At 31.8% G+C, this 22,604-nt stretch overlaps 1 long non-coding RNA gene across 27 annotated transcripts in view; it reads right to left on the bottom strand.

Moving 5' to 3' along the window:
* LOC141451215 (uncharacterized) overlaps positions 1–22,604 on the bottom strand; it is a 104,629-nt gene that overhangs the window by 42,155 nt on the left and 39,870 nt on the right. For 24 of the 27 annotated variants that reach the window (XR_012456619.1, XR_012456625.1, XR_012456617.1 and 21 more), the window contains 7 exons: positions 21,752–21,852; positions 18,586–18,683; positions 9,919–10,066; positions 9,112–9,308; positions 5,094–5,203; positions 4,207–4,301; positions 1,970–2,097 (listed from right to left, as the gene is read on the bottom strand). This is a non-coding gene — a long non-coding RNA (uncharacterized lncRNA). The remainder of the gene's footprint in view (positions 1–1,969; positions 2,098–4,206; positions 4,302–5,093; positions 5,204–9,111; positions 9,309–9,918; positions 10,067–18,585; positions 18,684–21,751; positions 21,853–22,604) is intronic. The other 3 variants (XR_012456627.1, XR_012456628.1, XR_012456631.1) reach the window with 3 other exon arrangements.

Raw genomic sequence — 22,604 nt, 5'->3', positions numbered from 1 at the left:
CGGCATCATCACTTTGCTCAGTAGATTTTCTTATAACTTTCATACAGTTTTATAACTTTTAATTTAACCTTGGTAAAGTTAAAGTAGGCTTCCCTACATCAAGTTACATTTCAGTGTAATGTCCGGTTATATAAAGTGTACAATGTTAGTATGAATTAAATATTACTAAAATATTCGTAATTTGAAGAAAATTAGTGAGTTAAAACCTTGGGGAAAGCTAGTCGTGTGAATTTTAACTCCAGATATTTTGTTTCATTTCAAATACAATCCAATATCTGATTTCACTGGCACCGGGAACCTTTTCACTTCTTTCCGGCTTTCCGGAAAGTGTACACTTATTACAGGCAGCACTATCCGAAGAGCTTATGAGGCTCACTGAAAGAGAAAATCTAAGGGCAGCCAGAATGATACGAACCTGGAAACCTCGCTCCAAAAGAACAGTGCTCTAATTGTTTCTCTGTATTCTGCATGACGTCGCTTCATTATCATCACTTTATTGATTTATTTAAGCCGGTGAAATCATTCTTCGCAAGGTTTAAATTTGATTTAAAAAAAATAAATCAAAGATTCTTATTATCTATATCACCACCTGACTGCGTACAGAAACCAAGGAATCAACGTGACAATTTAAAATAATAAAAGTAAAGTAATCGCTTATTTTTTCAGGCGGGGCTTAACGACGCATTTGGGCTTCGCAGGTCTCGCCTCTAACCGCTCGGCTACCGTGGCGCACTAAATAATAAAATATTCAATTCAAGACTGTGGGAAGCCCAATTTTGAAAATGTTTGCTATATCTAATTGAAAAATTTACCTCTTTAGACATATGGGCAACAGAACATGTTTCTTTTACTTTGGGTGACGTAAAAAAATAATTTTACATAAAATCATCTCACGATTGGTTAAAATATTTCAAGTGGAGTATTTTAATTGTTTGTCATTTTTTTCGCGTATATACATAAAGAATCGTTATTAATGAAGAACTGCCTCAAAAGATAGGGTCTTTTTTTTCTTTGATATTTTTGAAAACATTGATTTCATTTTATTTGTTGGTTGTAAATCAATGTTTAAAAAAAAAGTCCTTCTAGCATCCAAGTCAAATGCTTGGGTAATCGCCAACAATCGGAATGCTCCCTGGTTTGGTGTGAAGTTTAAGTGGCTTCCAGATTTCTTTTCTAATTATTACAAATTTCTAATTAAGTAGACATATACGAATAGCCAAATGAGAGTAATTTATCATCCGGAACATTAAGTATAAATACTCAATCTTTATCACTTTTGCGACAGACTAATCAGTAAAATAAAATTTAAAAAATCTGATGTTAATACTCAATTTCATGTAAAGTAATTTTTTTTTTGAAATTTATAAAAAGATGGGCTTCATGTTACACTCACACACTTATATATTAGATCCGGAGTGCTTGATAATATCGATGATTTTATCCGTCACAGCAAGAAGCATGTTTATCATATCACTTTACCAGTTTGGACTTTCATCAATCAGCAAAGAGAGACAAAAGAGAAGTCCAAATCTCGATGCCAAACTGATTAATGGATGCACGTCTGAAACCGGTCAGGGAGATAATAAACATGCGTCCTAGATTGGATAAAATCAACTTTTTATATATTCATTCATCTACAAAGTTCTAATAAAATAGTACAATGAAGGAAACGAGACGTAACAGTTCTCCTAGAACCCACTGAGATCAACATAGCCAAAGAAAAAGTTCTAAACTTAAGTAATAGGCCTAACACACATTGTGCTCAAATAGAACCCTTAGGTGACAATTACTATACAAAACCAGAACAAGTTGTTTTGTAAATTGGGACGTAAATCAGGCTTGATACATTAAACTCACTAAAATATATATATATATATATACAAGTGTTAGAGGGTAGAATACCTTGGAAAGGAACATTAGAGAAGTCTCTCACCTATAATTTAATAAACGGTTAAAATGTTACCAATACCTAAAAAATATTGAGATCCAATACGATGTAATGCTAATATTGTGTTTTGATGAGAATTACACTGAAATGGCACGTTGGAGGACAGCTTGACCCAATCATTCTCCTGAACAGTCCTTTCATGTGTTTGTCTGCAAAATAGAAGTTATATAATTACATAATAATCAATTAATTTACCAATTTTAAAGAATACATAAAATTTATCTTCCTAAATTATTTCTAAGTTTAATTTGAGCAATCATCAATCTTAAAGTATCGAAAATCATTATTTTTAAGATGTCCTAAATAAGAATGATTGAAATTCCCATTGAGATGACCTAAAAATCAATCCCTAACAATATTTTTAATTAATTAATTATTCTTAGAGCAAATAATTCTAAATTTTTCCATCTACATCAATATTTTTAATTATCGGACAATATACCGTTAATAATTATATTGGTACTATTGTATTTTTTATTTAAGGCGAATTCAATGTAGTCAAAAAAAATCGCCTATGTTTTCAGGTGGGGCTTAACGTCCAACTACCAATTAGGTGCCGTGGACGGAGGCGACTAGCAAACATACTTTGCTGTAAATTTCTTTTATAAACCATTAAATAAAATCCAAGGCCAAAGACCGTGAATCGAACCCAGTACCAAAATTCATATTAGCTTCGCAGGTTTCGCCTCTAACCGGTCGGCTACTGTGGTGCCTAAGAGTCCAATATATTGGATTGGTTTTTAGCACCCATTTTTTTTCCAGTACTGGGTCGGCCTACGGACAATGTTTTCTCGTTTCACACAACACGGCCCATCACCAAAATGTGAACTATGTGAGGCTCCTAAAAAGAGGAAATATAAGTGCAAACACTGGGATCAAATCTGAGAGTTTCCGTTCAATTTCTACACACTATCCACCAAGCTAATATTATCTCTTTTATTGTTTATCATATTCATTAAGATTAAATATTATTCTATAAATTTTTAGACAAAATTTATTGCCAAGGAGTACTGCAAAAAACTGGAACAAAGGCAGCCTTTTATAAAAGCTACTTAAATATTCCTTCTGAGGAAAAATGAACTATTAATTTAATTTCATAAAATGAGCCAGAAATTTAAAAAAAAAATGGAATTTTAGGGCATAAATTTGGCAAAGCAGAATGTAGGGCGCGCATGCGGATTGACATCGTCACACATGTGCATACCCTCATGGTATTCTGCATTCATAGATATTCTAGTCAGATGATTGTTAAAGAAGGTTGACGCTCTCGGTTGTAGTACAGTCATTCTGTTCAAGTCCATAATATTCGGTAGTGTTGTTCTATTGGAATAATCTAGTTTTAGTCATTTTTAATAAACTTTTTCATATTTCGTTATTTTTAAACAGTATTAATCCTCGTTTTATTCCAGAAATTCGGTTTTGTTTTCTGTTTGGATAACGAAGCACCCGAACTATTGTTTCTTGGAAGTGCCCTTCAAATTTACAGCTTTATCGGTAAAACTTTTCTACAACTATGTGTAAGTACCTTACAGTTACTTGCAAGTGATTATTTATGTGAGAGTTATTATTTCAAATAAATTGTTATTTGTTAAATAGTTTGATCAAATAACTAGTTTCCGCAATAGTCTATTTATTTTTTTAAATTTTTTCATTTCATTGAGGAATGTGGTAGAAAACCTTAAGCCAAAAATTCTCTTCGTTTTATCGAGTGGGGTGGTCGCCCGTTGAAGCTCAAAACATGCTCTTGCGGTTTGAACAGTTTGAACAAGTTATTGGATATAAGTGGTTATAGTAGCTCTTTATATATATATAATCGAGTGGGTGGTGATTGTGGCGATTGAAGCGAAGTGTCAATTAAACAAACAAGACTATAATAGTTGATTAAACTTTAAAAGCAAGGTTAATTAATTCTTTTAGGCAAGCAATTTAACGCCAACTTTTTTTTTATTATTAACCCTATATGACTCGATATCTAACGTAAGGTTCACAAAGTGGTTCTCTAGATCAAAAAGATTGACTGTCCCTATTTTTTATGGAAAATGTTTATTCACTTTTATTTTCGTATTTTAGAACAGATTTTTTGATATTCGTACCATTTTTTTTTTTCCAAATTGCACGCCCACATCGTTAAATAACCTCTTACAATTTCAAACATGCCGGAATAAATTTTCTGGTGCAATATGTAATCTAATTTGGGATATATTCATGATTACACATTTTACTAATTACGAGATATTTTATATTGATAATTTTGATACCTATCAGTCGTAAGATACTCCTTTGATTGCAATTTTGTTTCCACCTCCTCTATTTCGGACGCTCTTCAAAAGGGACTCGTCATTTCCAGTGGAAGCTAATACAATCACACTTTATTAAATACAGCAGAAAAGTAAATTCTAGATATTATAACAAATTTTTATTTATTTAACGCTCGAGAAAATGAAGATCAAACTTTTAATTACTTTGTGGAAATTATATGTCATTACATAATAGAAAATAAAAGACCTTGTTTCATGTATAAAAATGAATCAATAATCAATGTATTTAGCAAGCTTTGTTCGACCACGTTAAATCGCTTTGCTCCCTCTCTGCAAGAGAAGATAGGTGGTTGCTAAGTGGCTTATTGCTACTAGAGAAATTTTTGATTAAAATCGGTCAACCGACAGAATCAATTTTATTTGACAGCTTTTCAAGGTTCGTAGTTTTCACAATGTTCAAAAATTGTTTTTATTTATAGCTAAGGCCAAATGGAATAATTCCAGTGCTATTTTTCTTACAGACATTCTACTCTTACTGTTCTTACTGCATTGTGTAAAATTTTAAAATTAGATTTTCAGTACGTTTCTCGTTTGAGATCTTCTGAATGTTAACAAAATAAAGTAATGGCTATTTTTCAGCCGGGCTTTACGTCCATCTACTTAATAAGCGGTCGTGAACGGAACCGACTAGCAAACGTACTTTACTAAACTCACATAAACCAGTAAATAAAATCCAAGTCCTAGACAGGAAATCGAACCCAGTACAAAAATGCATCTTGGCATTGCGGGCCACGCCTTTGACCGCTACTGTGTTTGGCGCCGATTTATGCATATAAACAAAATTATAAAATTGAAAACTAGAAGTTGATATCATCGTCAAACATTACCTTTTTAACCTGTTCCAGATGTATTTCTATTTGAGCTGATTTAACGAAGTCAGTCTTCTTTTTAAAGCTGAAATTGCACAGACTTACGACCTCTGTCGACCGCAAGGACTCTGAAAGTATTGAAAATTTTTAGTGATAAATTCAGATCACAGTTGAATGTAAATAGAGATCAAATATAAGAACTTCTGGATTTTGATGGATAGAGATAAAGATCCAAATATGTGAAAATTAGCTTCAAATTTCAATGAATTTTTTTGTTACACTAACGCAACAAAAACTAACAATAGTTCGCAATTATCTAATTTACCTTTATAAACATGTTTAAGAATTAGTTTAAATTTTACGAACCAAATTTTGTCAAACTTGCCGAAACTATAGAATGCCATAGTATACTATACCTATAATGTTTTTGTGTCTTATTGGAAAAAATCAGAAGTTCGTTTTCAGTGTTATTTAAAACATTAATTAGTGTTTATTGCCGCCATTATACGACACTTTACGTGAGTCAATTATATTATTTGTATTATTATTATTATTATTTGTTTCGGTTTTTAATCAAAATTTGAGTTCAAAGTCAGAATATAACAGGGCAGGTAACTTGGATAGCAATATGGTGTTTATTTGATTTAAGTTATTAAACCAAATCAGTGTTGCATTAACAAATTAGTATTAGATTGTGTTGTACCATAAGGCTATGTTTTTGGTGCATATGTTCAAGTTGCAAGTGTTTACTTTCATCCTATTTAGATAAATTTTTATTTTACTTTTTATTATCCATCTATTTTAGACAATTATTAAGTGCCTACATAATATTGTGTTATAAGATTGCAACCTCTCTTGTGTGGGGACATCTCAAAAAATAAAACAAAGTTCTTCTTCTCCTGAATCAGAATTGAAAGGGAGGATATCCTGAGGATAAACTAGAACATCTATCAGTGACTAATTAATTTCAAAAATTGACATAAATCTAGACTAAGTTTGATAATACTGACGTCCCACAAACTACAAATATATAACTTGATTGATTAGAAGAGTTCTAAATGATTTAAAGTTCTGTGCAATATATCTCCTATCATCAACACAAAGCTGATATAGCTAAAAGCAAGATAGAATGAAATAGCGTTTTGGAGAGAGCTGAAGGTGAATGAAGAGAGAACATTATCAGTGTTGGTCAAAATAACGAGCTCGCTGGTCTTATCAGTTGTCGGACATATCTGCCAGCCCGTAACCAACAGATTGCAAATTACCAGAGACAACCAACCATATGCTTCTAGTTTTCCTAACGCATTTACATTATTATATTTAACACAAATTTATTGATCTGTCATGCTATTCGCGCATAGGATTTAAAAAGGCAAATGGCGATTGTCTCTCATTTTCAATTTTTTAATGATAAAAAAAATTCAGCTTAAATGCAAATTATATTTGGGGATGAATCTTTTCCCTCCAGACACTGCAGCCAAAACAGGCTTTATGTATCGACCTATTATAGGTATGTGGAAAAACTTTATCCTGTACATTGCCTTTCAGAGTTTTTCCTCAAGTCACTCTTCAACAAAGAACCGAGATCTCATATCTGTAAAACGCCCTAAAATCAACAAACACCAAAGTACCGGAAATGCAAAGAGAATCTTTGAGTGGGAACAAGAGTTATTTTCCGCCTTACTTATAGATAATAAGGTAATCCATCAATTTATTTAAAAAATTTTGCATAACCTCCCCTAACATTACCCAGCAGTAAAGGTACGGATTGAAATTTCTACAGTTAATTTACAGTGACCTAAATAACAATGGAGAAGTAAGGCTAAAAAAAATGTCTAACAGTAACCAACAAAATTTTCTGGGAGTTGATGGTGGACTTGAATTTAAAAAATTAAAATAAAATAAAACTCTATATTTTTTAAAATCCCTGAGTTAACTGCCTTAAACTAAACCATCACAAGTGAGAAGTATTGCGGGTTTGGAACTTACACGCTGGCAGGGGTTCTCTACAACTACCTACCTACCGCAAACTGTTGATTTCTTATAATGTGAAAATGATTAGTAATAAAGCCCTTTTCCTTTAAAGATTTAGTTCAAAATAATTTCTCTACTAATATCTTTATTAAAAAATTGTTCCTTCTATTTAAAATATAAGTGTTGAAAAGAAAATTGGGTATACAAAATGTAATAGTTAATAATAGTTTTACAGTTATAATTTTCATTTTACTTACATTATGAGCCAAACAACATGAGATGAGACATATTATAATTATTATGTTATTATTGGTTATTATTCTAGTTCCTATGGTCTGTGAGGGAGTAATTTTCTTTAAGGTTACAACTTAACTCTTTTCAGTAACTTTCAACTCACTCCACGAGGCAGCCATACATTCCTTTACCCAAAATCGTCTGCTCAAACTCCTTTCCATCCTGTCATCTTAATCCACTCTGCCGCGACATAGCCTCCTACTGATCCTTCTATTCCTTACAGACATAAAAGAATTAAACTCTTCCTTCTCTAACTTTCTACATTAGCTACAGGTTTTTCCTCACTTTTTCCCTTCATTCTGGATCCTTCACATATTTCCTCGTACTATTGTTTTGGAGGTTATGATGCATTGTTCATTGGAACTTCATGTTTTTACTTGTTGTACATACTTGTAATAAAGATTATTTATCTATCTATTTATCTATCAGTAAATTTCAAATAACATAAATAATGTGCTGCCACTGCTCTGCCACACAACTAACTCCTTCTCTAACTAGCTTCTCACTAATTCAATATGTGTGAATGTTTTCAATTAAAATGAAGAATCTATTGTTTTTGTTTTTTGAATGACGTATGAAAAAATTGTACCTTTATTATTCCCAACGAACGTTGAAAATATGATTAATCATTTTCGTTAAGATGCAGAGAAAATATTTTTAGAGAAAGATGTGGAAAGGTCAAAAAGAAAAAAGTTATAGTCGAAGATCTTCTGTAAGTGATGCCAATTTTTAGTTACAGAAAGTGTTAGGTGACTCGGAATCATAGCTGAAGTCAAATTCTCTACCCAAAATTGATTTTATCAGTAAACTGATGGATGTAAGACAGAAACCCGTTAAGGGATACCAAAAATATGTTCTGTAAGTAGAAGTAAAATCAGTGAAATTATCCAACAGTGTGGAGCTAAGCACATTTTCAAAATAATAAGGAAATTTTAATAATAAAATAAACAATCCTGAAAATTGAGTTAAAATTTCAAATGGAATCGAAATTGACTTTCGAAACGAACTGCTATCCTTAAAATCAATGTAGTGAAACAAAAATTTCCATTAAACCTTCAAGTTTCTAAAATGAGGGAAACGATTTGCATTAAGCTTGCACACACTCGGCACTAATATTAACATAAATCTATTATTTGAAACAATTCGTTTAAGTGCACTTTTTTTTTGGTAAAGGGGTGATAGCTTTAGCAACTTCCTTTTAGAGTACATTTAGGTATAATATATGACCCTTTATCTTAAATATTATTTTAAAAAAAGTGATTAATGTTTTGTTAATTGTTTAGTTTTAAAGTAAATTTTACATCTGGATACACTATTATATCGATTAGGTTTTTCACTTTTAACCTAAACAATAATAATCGTAATCGAGAAGAAGATCGATATTTTTGATCAAGTTGAACAAATATCTGAATTAGAACACAAAAAGTTGCAGTAAGAGAAAGTCCTGTGAGTGTTCTCAATATTTTTTTTTATTTTCTGGAACAAATATTTGTTACGGTTTAGCCAATCCAAAGTGTATTCTGAAATGATTAATGCAATTTTTTTTTCTAAATAATATTGATAAATGAATATTTATAAAGGGAGTAAGAGAACTAGAGAAGAGAAAGAGTGAATTAGGGGAAAATGGGAGAGAAATGGAGGAGGTCAGGGAGAAAAATGAAAGAATGAATTATAAATAATGAAGGGAGAATACAGAAGAGCCAGTGGTGGAGATTGGCTGACTGGATGCTGTAGATGAAGATAAATTGAATTAAAATTACAAGTTCACCTTCTCTAATCTTTCTTCACTCTTATCTTTTATTCCTTTGTCTGCTTTCTAAATCTCTTTCTATCTGGCCAGAATAACTCGCTTTGTCGAGAAAGATAGAGATAGAGGTCGACCAAATAATGTTAGCGAAATAGAGACAGCTTCCGCCCTTTCCTATCTCTTATAAAGGAAAAAAATCTTCCAATAGCGGTCGTATGCTATAAAAAGTGGAAAAGAACGTATTAATTACTTCATAATAGATTATCAATTTTATTTCTAATTTTTAATTATATCTTATTGACTGTCTTTTTTATTGTTGTAAGTGCTAGAAAATCTCTATTCAGCCATAAGTGACCCTATGATTATTTAAATTCATTTCCAATACCATGAAAAAGTGTAGTTGGGGGATTCTCCTCCTTATGTCAATGCTGATAGTTCAAAATTTATAACAAGCAGTACATAAAGCAATAAGCTTAAAAATTAGGGAATGAAAACTGCTTTTAAAGGAATTTTTTTTAGTCTTTTACCGGACTCAAGAATTGGCTGACGAAGAGCTAAACAATTTTCTACAGTAGCCCAAATGTTAAAATAAATAATACAAATAATTGAGCAGGGCTGATGATAGACAATCCATCATAACGCCAATGCATAATCCAAAGTTGATATATTCCACCCACTTTTAATCAAATTTGGTCGATGATTTCATTTCAAGCACATATGTGACAGAAGGCAATTACTAAATGCTTCTAAACACATTTCACATTCGCCATTACTCTTTTTGCCTTCAGGACAAAATAATAAATAATAATAATTTAGTTTTTAGGATACCTTCCGTTACTGGAATGTCGCATTGAATATCTCCTCTCGGGCTCAAGTAAAAGAATTCCATTAATTAATTTCATTTTTTTATTCATTCATTGGATTTTAGTCCTGTTTCATTATGGTAATCCAATTATTTCTAATCTTTGATGAACCACTAAAAAAAAAAAAAAATAAGCATTTCCACTCTCCTTTATCAATCACGAAAATCACAAAATGTTCTAGATAATTTTCATACTCCGATAACAAAGAAAAATAAGAAAAAGTCTTTAAATAAACTAATTTGCAGGTTAATTCCAATACAATCCTTAACAAAAACTTACAGTTTAAAAAGTTAAGTATAAGGGTTGATTAAACGCCAAAAGGTACACAAATCAGCAAGTACCCAACATTTCATTAATACTTCATTGATATTATTTAAGTAATTTTACCGCATTAATTTTCATTAATATTTTTTAAGAATTTATTAGATGTCACATACCCTTATGCTGGCCATTTTCATCTACAAAATATTTGTTCAAGTAGCACACCATTTAACATAGACTGACTGTAATATCTATTTATCTATAATAATCAAACTATTAATTACAGGTGAAAAAGATAACGTTATAAAAAATAAAAAAATATGAGGCTAAAAAATTCATAAACTTTTTTAAAAATTGCTTACACCAACATACATCAATGATTTTGTTTATTTCATTTATTTTTATTTTTAAATAAAAATCGTCGGTTTAAGTTCATTCTTCGATTAAAGTAATTGTTATTTTATGAAGTAGTCAATCTGGCTTTATCGTAAATAATATAGTTTTCTTCAATTACATTCTCAATCTAGGTATTCATCCCACAATGTTGTGTATATGTAATATAAAATAAATAAGATATGCATATTTTTAGGACAGCTAATTATTCCAGTATTTTACCATAAGTAAAATTAGGGGAACTAAATTAAATTACAATTGAGAAATGAATAAATAATGTTGAATAATCTACTTGTTATTAACTGTGTGTTATTTGTCCTCACGAATATTTCGGTAAGACGAATTCAAGACTGAAATATTGTTTTAAATCCTCCGTGATTCAAATTTAAACAGTAGCTGACTCTAAATTTGTCTTTTTCTAATTTAACATGCATGTATATGTGACAACTTCAGAATAAAGGGCACATTAAAGAGAAATCAGAAGAATAATTTGGAATAGAGTTAAAATAAAGTAACTATTTATACGAAGATATAATATACATTTTATCACAATTATAACTATTATGAATGAACTGGCCAGCATAAGGGTATGTGACATCTAATAAATTCTTAAAAAATATTAATGAAAATTAATGCGGTAAAATTACTTAAATAATATCAATGAAGTATTAATGAAATGTTGGGTACTTGCTGATTTGTGTACCTTTTGGCGTTTAATCAACCCTTATACTTAACTTTTTAAACTGTAAGTTTTTGTTAAGGAGATTTTTGTACCTTTTGGATAGATTTACCTTTTTGTCTATTAGCAAAGTTACGTCTGCTTTACAGATTTTTTTAAAATTTGGAATAAGCTATTCTATCATTATAACCTGATAAGGTGTAAAATCGAAACCGTAACTACCACTGGAGAGATCTTTTTAAAGAATGGTTATAGTTGCGGTCCCCAAACCATCCTCAATAACCATTTTTTTGAGAAAGCGTTTTGAATAAAATAGGAAGGTATTTGTACGTAAATAGCAAAATTAAACTGCGATTTCAGTACTTCCTTTTAAGAGGAGCAAGAAAAATAAACTGCGATTACAGCACTTCTCCCTAAAAGGCAAAGATTTTGAATCGAACGACAATTCATTGATGTAAATCGGTTCACTCATTGATAATTTTAACGATTGCAGTACTTCCGCTTAGTAGGTGTAAGAGCATGATGGCACTTCACAGCCACGTAGAGGAGCTTTAATCACTTCTTCGTGCTAAATTTTATCAAAATCGGACTAAGCTTTGTAGAAATATTGGTAATAATAGTTTTAGAAAGGGCCTTATTTGGGTGGGGCGAACTCCCCTCCTTATGAGGCATAGCGTCGAGACTTTTAAAGTACAAATCTGTACAAAATTTCGATTCGAATGACACTTCATTCATGAAAATCGGTTCACGTTTCGATAATTTGAAACGATTGCTATACTTCCCCTTAACAAGTGTAAGAGCAGATCGTCGCTTTATTGTCAGGTAGGGGAGCCCTAACCCTATCATCCTACCAAATTTTATCAAAGTCGGGCCAAGATTTACAGAGTAATTAGTAATAATAATTTTGGAGGGGGCCTTACATAAAGGGGGCTAACTCCTCTCCCATTCAATGTACAGGACCGAGACCCCCAAAAGGCACATCTACATAAAATTCCGAATCGAATGACACCTCATTCATGAAAATCGGTTCACGCGTTTAGGCGCTACGTTGTTTACAAAAAAGGTAACAAGAACAAGAAGAACAAGAAGAACAAGAAGAACAAGAACAAGAACATTTTTTTGAAAAAGTCGTTTTTGCTCCATTTTTAGCAACTTTTTTCTCGAAACCTATTAGATCTGGGTGGTTGCAAAAAAATTACAGTTATAAAGGATGGTTTGGAGTAAGATTTAAAGAAAATTTGGGAATTTAATCTTTTATAGAAAAAGAGAAAAAAATTGTCAAAGTTGGGTGTTTTTCAACGTTACACTTTTTCGTGCAGTTTTTGATGGTCAACCCTTATACAACTGTCCTACCGGACAGTTTTAATTAAATACTTTAAATTACTTCCTCATTATAGTTGTTCTTATGTCGTTTGGCAAATATTAAAACTGTCCGGTAGGACAGTTGTATAAGGATTGATCGTCAAAAAGTGCACGAAAAAGCGTAACGTTAAAAAACACCCAACTTTGACAATTTTTTTCTCTTTTTCTATAAAAGATAAAATTCCCAAATTTTCTTTAAAATATAGGGCAAACCCTCCTTTATAACTGTAATTTTTTTGCAACCCCCCAGACCTAATAGATTTCGAGGAAAAAGTTGCCGAAAATGAGCAAAAACGGCATTTTCAGAAATTGTTGTTGTTGTTCTTCTTCTTCTTCTTCTTGTTGTTGTTACCTTTTTTGTAAACTACGTAGCGCCTAAACGCGAGAACCGATTTTCATGAATGAGGTGACATTCGATTCGGAATTTTATGTAGATGTGCCTTTTGAGGGTCTCGACGCTGTACACCGAATTAGAGAGGAGTTAGCCCCCTTTATGTAAGGCCCCCTTCAAAATTATTATTACTAATTATAATTACTCTGTAAATCTTAGCCCGATTTTGATAAAATTTGGTAGGATGATAGAGTTAGGGCTCCCCTACGTAACATTAAAGCGGCGATCTGCTCTTACACTAGTTAAGGGGAAGTATAGCAATCGTTTCAAATTATCGACAAGTGAACTGATTTTCATGAATGAAGTGTCATTCGAATCGAAATTTTGTACAGATTTGCACTTTAAAAGTCTCGTCGCTACGCCTCATATGGAGGGGAGTTTGCCCTACCCAAGTAAGGCCGTTTCTAAAACTATTATTACCAATATTTCTATAACGCTTTGTCCGATTTTGATAAAATTTAGCACGAAGAAGTGATTAAAGCTCCTCTACATGGCTGTGAAGTGCCATCATGCTCTTACACCTACTAAGAGGAAGTACTGAAATCGTTAAAATTATCAATGGGTGAACCTATTTACATTAATGAATTGTCGTTCGATTCAAAATCTTTGCCTCTTTGCCTTTTAGGGAGAAGTACTGTAATCGCCCGTTTATTTTTCTTACTCCTCTTAAAAGGAAGGTCTGAAATCGCAGTTTAAATTTGCTTTTTACGTACAAATACCTTCCTATATTATATAAAAAGGCTTTCTCAAAAAAATTGTTATTGAGGATGGTTTGGGGACCGCAACTATAATCATTCTTTAAAAAGATCTCTCCAGTGGTAGTTACGGTTCCTACTTAACACCTTATCAGGTTATAATGATAGAATTGCTTATTCCAAATTTAAAAAAAAACAGTAAAGCAGATATGTAACTTAGCAAAATAGACAAAAATGAAAATCTATCCAAAAGGTACAAAAATCTCCTTAACAAAAACTTACAGTTTAAAAAGTTAAGTATAAGGGTTGATTAAACGCCAAAAGGTACACAAATCAGCAAGTACCCAACATTTCATTCAAGCTTAGTTGATATAATTTAAGTAATTTTGCTGCATTAACTTTTCCTTCACATTTTTTAGAATTTATTAGATGTCACAGACCCTTATGCTGGCCATTTTCATCTACAAAAAATTTGTTCAAGTAGCACTGTAGATTGACTGTAATATCTATTAATCTATAATAATCAAACTATTAATTACAGGTTAAAAAGAAAACGTTATAAAAAATAAAAAAAATTACGAAGCTGCAAAATTTAAAAACTTTTTAAAAAAATGCTTACACCAACATACATCAATGATTTCGAATATTTTATTTTTAATAAAAATCGTCTGTTTAAGTTTATTCTTCGATTAAAGTAATTGTTACTTTATGTAGTAGTCAAACGTTTATAATAATAGGTAATAATTATCTGGCTTTATCGCAAATAATATAGTTTTCTTCAATCACACTCAATGTAGCTGTTCTTCTCACAATGTTTTATATATATGTTATGTAATATAAAATAAATAAGTATTGCATACTTTTAGGACAGCTAATTATTCCAGTATTTTACTGTAAGTAAAATTAAATTACAATTGAGAAATGAATAATTGTTGTTGAATAATCTACTTGTTATTAACTGTGTGTTATTTGTGCTCACGAATATTTCGGTAAGACGAATTCAAGTCTGAAATATTGTTTTAAATCCTCCGTGATTCAAATTTAAACAGTAGCCGACTCTAACTTTGTCTTCTTCTACTTTAACTTGCATGTATAAGATGTTACAACTTCAGAATAAAGGGCATATTAAAGATAAATCAGAAGAATAATTTGGAATAGAGTTAAAATAAAGTACCTATTTAAAAACGAAGATATAATATACATTTTATCATAATTATAACCAAATAATATTATGAACGAACTGGCCAGCATAAGGGTCTGTGACATCTAATAAATTCTAAAAAATGTGAAGGAAAAGTTAATGCAGCAAAATTACTTAAATTATATCAACTAAGCTTGAATGAAATGTTGGGTACTTGCTGATTTGTGTACCTTTTGGCGTTTAATCAACCCTTATACTTAACTTTTTAAACTGTAAGTTTTTGTTAAGGAGATAAGTTTTGTCTCTTCAATTAGTAACGAAGTTTAAAGGTAATATAAAATTCATTTCAACAATGAATCAACACTGCCGTAAACAGATTTATTCGGTTTCAGACAGCCTCACTGAATCACTTTGTCCGTTCAGATATTTTACACTCTAACGTGAGCAAGTTTCATTAGAACCAAATCTAATTGTATAAATTCTTTGAGTCGTTAAGTGTCAGGCGTATCGTTTTTTTTCTATCGTCCTCCATTTTCTGATCTTGTTTGGTGAAGCCACCATTTACATCTACAGATTCACCTACTATTATTACCCTTATCTGGCAGGCATACTTTCGAATTACTGGTCATAAATTTTGGACGATTCCGTTCTTGCAGTGAGGAGGATTTCCTTGATGGGTATCACTACACTGATGCGGGTGGATGATATTGTCTTTCATATCTTCAGAGGAACATTAACATTGTATTGCTATCAAAGGATTTTTCTCATGGTTAAGTTCAACAAATCTAAGATTACTGTCTTCGGAAAAATAGAGGCTTCTCAACGCGGTAAGTAAAGACGTGATTCTGTAGATGCTGTTAATACTTACGAATAATACTTGGGTGTTCTGAGTTGCCGTCTTCTAAGGATCAAAATATCAGTACTAAATTAGGGCTTAAGTTTTTTGTCCTAGACACTCTATTCCTGCCCTGCGAAAAGGCAGCCCTTTATTGCAGTTTACGCTGAGTGGTGAGCTACGCTGCACAGGTGTATGGCTATGAGAGGTTCAAATTCCTGGATAGCTTTTAAAGTTTTTTTATTAATAAGTTATTATTTGCCTCCTTCTACACTAGATCTGACGTTTACCAATCTCATACTGGTTTAAACACAATTTCATTTTCATCTCAAATATTGTTCAACAGAGTTAGATCTCTAACTACACAGGTTAACCAACTATTGTTTCGTTGGAAATGATAAACACACAGCCTTCTACATCAATATATCTGAAATGTCTTCTAGAAAAAGTGACACTCTTTTAGTCAATACTGTCCAGTGGAAGGATCAGTGAATGGTCACCACTATAGGTGCACAACCGAGGGCAGTTAGCATTAAAAAGAAAAAAAAAAAAAATTCTGCTGAACAAAGTATTGAATCATGATGGACGCAAATCTTTAGCTTAATCGATGGAGGACCTTGGGTCTTAACAGGGAAGAGCTGAGACGATTACTCAGGCTCACATTTTAACTTCTTTACTCCTCAGTTATTCTCCTTAGCGTGGTTTGCTCATTGAACAATAAAAGAGGATATTTTTCGTTTTGTAGCAATATGTCCACACTAGAAACAGATTTCGTGAGCATTTCTTTTGTGCTCCTTTGTGGATGGTTCTTTCCAATAGAATCTCTTCAATGCGCCTTCGAAAGCGGTGGTAAGAGGTCTCATCAGCTAAAAATTGTTTATAGAGTATTTATTTTTCATCGTAAAAATATATTCGGCCCACATTGACAAAGTAATATTCCATTATGGCATCTCTTACTAGAAATGAGTGAACGCTAGAAAATTGTAGGTTCCATAAAATTAGGTAACCTTTGAGCATGTGACGACCATTTTAAAAGTATTGCTTCGTTTACCATAAGAATATAAAATTGCTTAATTTTAATATCAATTCAAGAAAGGGAAGTTAACACGAATATTAATGGTTACTAAGAAAGCCAAAGATTTGTTGTTAAGAGTATAATAGCTTGAAACCAAGATATATGGCTAAATACAAAGAAAGAAAGGAAGAGAAAAAAAAAAAGAATTTTGGAGGGAGCAGAAATGGGGCAAGTGGTAGAAGTGGTTATATTAAATGGCGAGTACCCAGGGGTTAAGAACGATATCACGTCCTTTCCAATACTTAACTCTACTTGTGTACAAAGCGATAAAGTTTTGTGGCTATAAGAAAAGTCAGCATGTCGGGGTGAGTGTATGATTTATATGGGGTATTGGTTGGGTGATTCACGCTTCATTAGCCTGGACTGGCACCAACTGTCCTCAAACAGTTACTGTAACCCCATTTCCCCGGCGGCGCGCTACAACTACTTACAACTTTCCTCAATTTTATTTCATTTTTTTTTCTTTTCTTTTCGTCTAGCAGTCTATCTGTCGCACTCGCTCACCACTACTCTCTCAGCCCCCTTATATTCAACGAGAATATAAGAAAGAAAATTTTTAAGAGAAATCATTTTTCCCAACAAAAGTTGTACTTATAAAAGAAACAACATGGGCATTCTAGATTCCTTAGAATTATTTACTGTTTCTTTTAACTTAAAAAACAACCTTCAAAATAATAACATGGAGCATTGATCTTCAGAAGATAAAGAGGCTCAAATCCGAGCTCAGTGGCGTGAATAATGATCGAACTATTAAAAACATATGGGATTCCCATGAGATCAAAGTGCAACATAGGCTTAGAGGATTCGCAATGCAATATACAGTAACATATTACAAAGCAGTGCAAACATGCCAGGTGAGTCAGACTCACCGTTCCCCAAGCCGAGAAAAATGGCAGACAGATTATAGTAATGGTAATGAAGGGAGATTCTATAAAACTCAGATCAGATCAGATCAGTTACCTAGTAAACCATGGTTTAAGGGAACTGTCACTAATAAATGGGTTGTTGCGACAATAAGCAGGCTGAGAGCGATCCACGCTGTCTGCGGATCGTATCTTCACAGGATCTACAAAAGGTCCACTCCTCTTTGCGTTGATTGCAATGAGGAAGAGGATTTCAAACATATAATAATATTATGTCCACGTTATGTAGTAGAAAGGAAACGAATGTTTGACGACTTATACAGGTATTTAGATACACCATTTCGCTACGAAGACATAATATTCTCCACCAACATCTATGCGCTTAAATCTATAGCAGAGCTAGCAAAGAATTTAAAAGTTATAGCCGATTAGAATGAATGCAAGAAAATGATTAGAGAAGGATTACGTGATTTTAATTTCGGTTAAGCTATAAGGATAGCAGGAATACAGAGTACTGATCCATCATTAGCTGTAGTTTATGTAAATAGTTGTATACAGTAGAGGGATGAATGTGTGAAGCGAATGTATTTATAAAGAAAGGGAAATGTTCGGTTGATTTTAGGTAACTATGCCATTCACAATTTAGACAATTACAGAAATATCTCCCATGATCATACTGAGGAATTCCTCTTGCTCAGGTTGATGCTAAGTTCTCACTTGTGTTCATTCGAACATCCTGGAGACAGCAAGGAACCTGCAGAGAATTTCTGTAGGATTGAAATCTAGAAAAGCATGTCACTATTCGGCTGGCACCCATATGAGCTGAGTCTATTATATTTCGACCAATGAGCATCAACGCTTGCAACAAATGATGGTGTGACACAAAACTCTTCGCTTAAAATTTACATAAATTAGGTTATTCAAAATAGGTTTTTACCTGTATTTGATGTAGAAGGAGACAAAGGATGATTTAAACTCAATCCAGCGGGTACCCACACAATCTAATAAAATATACATTCTCCAATTTCCATCACTCTGGAAAATCATACAAGAAAATTAAAAACGGAAACAAAATAACATACTTCATATTAAATAAGTAAACAAATAACATCAACTAAAATACCAAATTAAAATAAAACAATACAGAAAAGTTCTTTTCCAATTTAAACAATAAAATTCCAATAAATTTTCTAACTACGTCATATTTCGACCAATGAGCATCAACGCTTGGCTCCACCTGCTGTTATTTGTTTGCAAGAACAAAAGGGTGTTATGAAACCAATATTGAGTCTATGCTTGAGTGTGACAGATACCTGACTGTACTACAGGCCGTACAGTAATCACTGACAGAACGTTCCAACACAACCCATTTGAAGTTTTGCTACATGATAAGGACCAGAAAATTGTGAAACGGAGAAATAATGGTGGAAATTATTGTTCCTAGCATTATAAAGGCCCTTCAAGTTTTAGAAGAGAAAAACAAAAGTTTGCAGAGATAGGTTTCGAAAGGAAGAGCCTGTGGGAAGTGGAGACTGCTCCAATTGCAGAGACACACCGGGCAGTGTGCTGTAAGAAACTCATATGAAGATAAAATCTAAGGGCCAGCAGCTGGATTCGAACCTGTGATCTCTGCATTGGAATCCCAGTATTCACTAACCAGTTAATCCCTTCCCGAAGCTCTGGTATTAATTTTTATTTGCTTTCTTATATCACACCAAAATATCTGAGAATGGAAAAGGAATAATAGTAACCTTTATTTTTACAGTTTTACAACACAAAATAAAATAATAAATACGTATTTAACAGCAATGAATAATAATTATTTTGAAGCAAATACATAACTTACGCGAACAATGAAACACCAGTTTAAAATAAAACAAAATAAATAATTAATTAAAAGAGTTCACTTTTTAAAGAAACTATAAAATCAATGAATTTTTTAAACAACCATAGAAATGTGAGTTACAAAAATATATATATTTGAGTAAATTATTGTCAGTGAATCTCGAATTGATGTAATAATGGACATGTTTTCATTCACTAATTGCTCTCTTGATGCGATCTCTGGACGATTTTCTTGGTGCTCTCAATTTCTCTTAATGCCTTACCCTAAGGTTTGAACATGTCAGGCTGGAGTAGAGGGTGGTACAAAAGTCAACGGACAATAAATTGAACAAGAGCTACAATATTTATTTATTTATTTATTTGTTGCTATTAAGCTTACATACGCTTTTGAGCAAGTGAGTCAACCATAAGTACATAAGTACGACAAAATATAAAAATAAAAATAAAATAGAAATACAAAAGTAAAAAAAAATAATAATAAAATAAAAAATAATAATAATTATATCTTCAAATAAAAGAACTAAAACAGACATGCTTGGAAATAAAATATAAAGTTCAAAATAGCAAACAAACTTAAGAGCAGAGAAATCAACATAAACTAAAAGAAACTATTCTCCCAAAACAAAACTTCTTATTCTAAGAGACTGCTTACAATAATTGTGTATGGCATTTACCTGATCTTTGGATTTTATAGTTAATAATTTTTCAAACAGAATTACTTTTGGAGCATGAAAATTGGTTGCTAAAAAATTTGAAAGGAAGTAAGATCTAAGCTGTTGGAGAGTTTTACATTCGAAAAGAAAATGCATTATTGAATCTTCACAAGAACTGGAGCAAATTAAGCAAATATCATCACAGTCAAATGTGTATGTGGATCCGTTTAAATAAAGTTTTGCGCATTTTGTTCTGCAAAGACGTATTTGAGAAATCAACCTAAGTTTTATAACATTGCAACCTAAATCCAAATACATTTAGCCTAAAAAAATGACTTAACACAGAAAAAAAAAAATGTCTAGATTGTGTTTTCTAAATCGTCAGTCCTTAGATTTCGTAAAAAAGGTATTTTCTTTTGGCAATGGTTACTGGAAATCTTTACGATTGTTCGAGGTTTCGGGATCTTTTTCTACTATTCTTCAGAATCTTTTGGGTTATATTTTACATTCTGCACTGAAGTGAATGAAGTGACATTAGTTTGTTTTCGAGCCTGCAGATAGATTTACTTTCTCAGAAAGAATAAAATGTAAAAAAATAATTTGTCTGTGCATCAAGAATTGAAAATAAATGGAAAATTAAGTAGATGATGTAAGAACTTCTGAATTTTCAAATTTTAAAGTGGTAAAATTAAAAGTCATTCATTTTTCTTAAAACAATAGACAGAAAAAAATAATTTTAAAATAAACTTTCCTGAACTATAATGAAGTATCAATAATTAAAACATTAACAGATACTTTCCCAGAAAAACAGAGAGTTTTCAGTAAAATAACAGTAAAAAGGGATTTAATCTTGGAAAGTGACTTGCTTACAATTCACACTAAATGGAAAGAGTATGATGTGAGGTGTGCGAAAAGGTTGACACAGAGATTTCCCAAGTGCTAGGCGGAGGAAAGGGTGGCAGCTTTAGAAAAGAGAAGTCTCTCTCTCAGAGTGAATTGACACTGGACGGGATTGAGAAGGCTGTGGGTTAATCTGTAGCGTTTAAACTCCCAAAAAAGAGCGGTCCACCAAGTGTTAATGAAATTCAGTAGTCTTGATCCTCTTTTGTTATTTACTGAAAACATCCTATTCTTGCTTAGAATAAATCATTCTGAAGTGATGGTTTGTTTAATAAAACTCTTTTGTTTTATGAAAGCAAATTTTAGGGAATAAACTTTGATCAAACTTCTAAAACAAAGCAACGTTCAAAAAATAAAATAAATATCTGAACACTTTTGAATAGTGACGCACAGCTCTGGAATAAATCTGCTCAAAATATCTCTTTTTATTTTATTTTATTTTGTAAAAGCATTTCTTAGAAATATATTCAAGGTTTATGTCGATTTGTTTTTTAAAGTTTAATAATTTACTTATTATTTTATAAATTTTATTATTTCTTTTGATTCAATCATCTTTAAGTAAAATAAACGGGTTACCAAAAATAATAAATGTAATGACGATTTAAGCAAATTAATTAATAACGATGGTCAGCTTTCGTTCTGGTCAGTAACCATCTTAAATGCTCCGCTTAAAAATAGCTAAATTAAGTAATCCAAAATGTTTACCTGTATTTGTAGTACAGGTAGAGAAACGAGGAAATAAAGCAAACTCAATCCAGCAGCAACCCACACAATAGAATAAAATATATTCTCCAATTTCCATCACTCTGGAAAATCAAACAAGAAAATTAAAAACGGAAACAAAATATAACACTTCAAATAAAATAAATAACAGCAACTGAAACACAAATTAGAATAAAATAAAACCGAAAAGTTTTTTTTTGCAATTTAAACAATAAATTCCCAAAATTTTTCCAACTACATACCGTATAGCCTTTAAAAACAAAGTTAACAATTAATATTTTCGTATTAACCAAGTTAACTTTAGGAATTTTTCTCCAATTCATTTCTCTGCTGACTAACAATATTTTTTCTCCTAATTTCACCTGCCGATTGTAATCCTTTATCTTTAGATTTTACATTTAGAAATAATTGAAAATTTGTACTACTGAAACTGTCCTCTTGCAGTATTTTGGCCATCACATTTTCTCGAAGAAACTAATATTTTTAAAATAAAGTGCACAAGATTACAATACCTTTTCATTTAAAATTATTTGAATTTATTCAAATTTATTGATAATATAATCAAAGGATATAAGATTGACATTTATGTCAGCTACTAATTTCAAGTATTCAACGAATAATGAATTTGAGAAAGAGCGAATTTCATTATTTATTCTCTGTCACATGATTCAAAAACTAGATCAATTCTGCTCCCTGATGGCTCCCACAGCTGGAATTAAAGTGAATTTAAAAGTGATAGAACTACCTATCTGTGATGAAGTTAAAGAGAGTGTTGACGTTTAAATTAATTTGGGAGGCCAAAAGTTATAGAAATAGAACTAACAGCATTTATTTT

The sequence above is a fragment of the Rhodnius prolixus genome, unplaced genomic scaffold (genome assembly GCF_049639745.1).
Source record: "Rhodnius prolixus isolate KJV_2025 unplaced genomic scaffold, Rpr scaffold_8, whole genome shotgun sequence".
NCBI classification, from domain to species: domain Eukaryota; kingdom Metazoa; phylum Arthropoda; class Insecta; order Hemiptera; family Reduviidae; genus Rhodnius; species Rhodnius prolixus.
The sequence above is the reverse complement of the archived record's forward strand: the minus strand, read 5'-3'. Positions and strand labels throughout refer to the sequence as shown.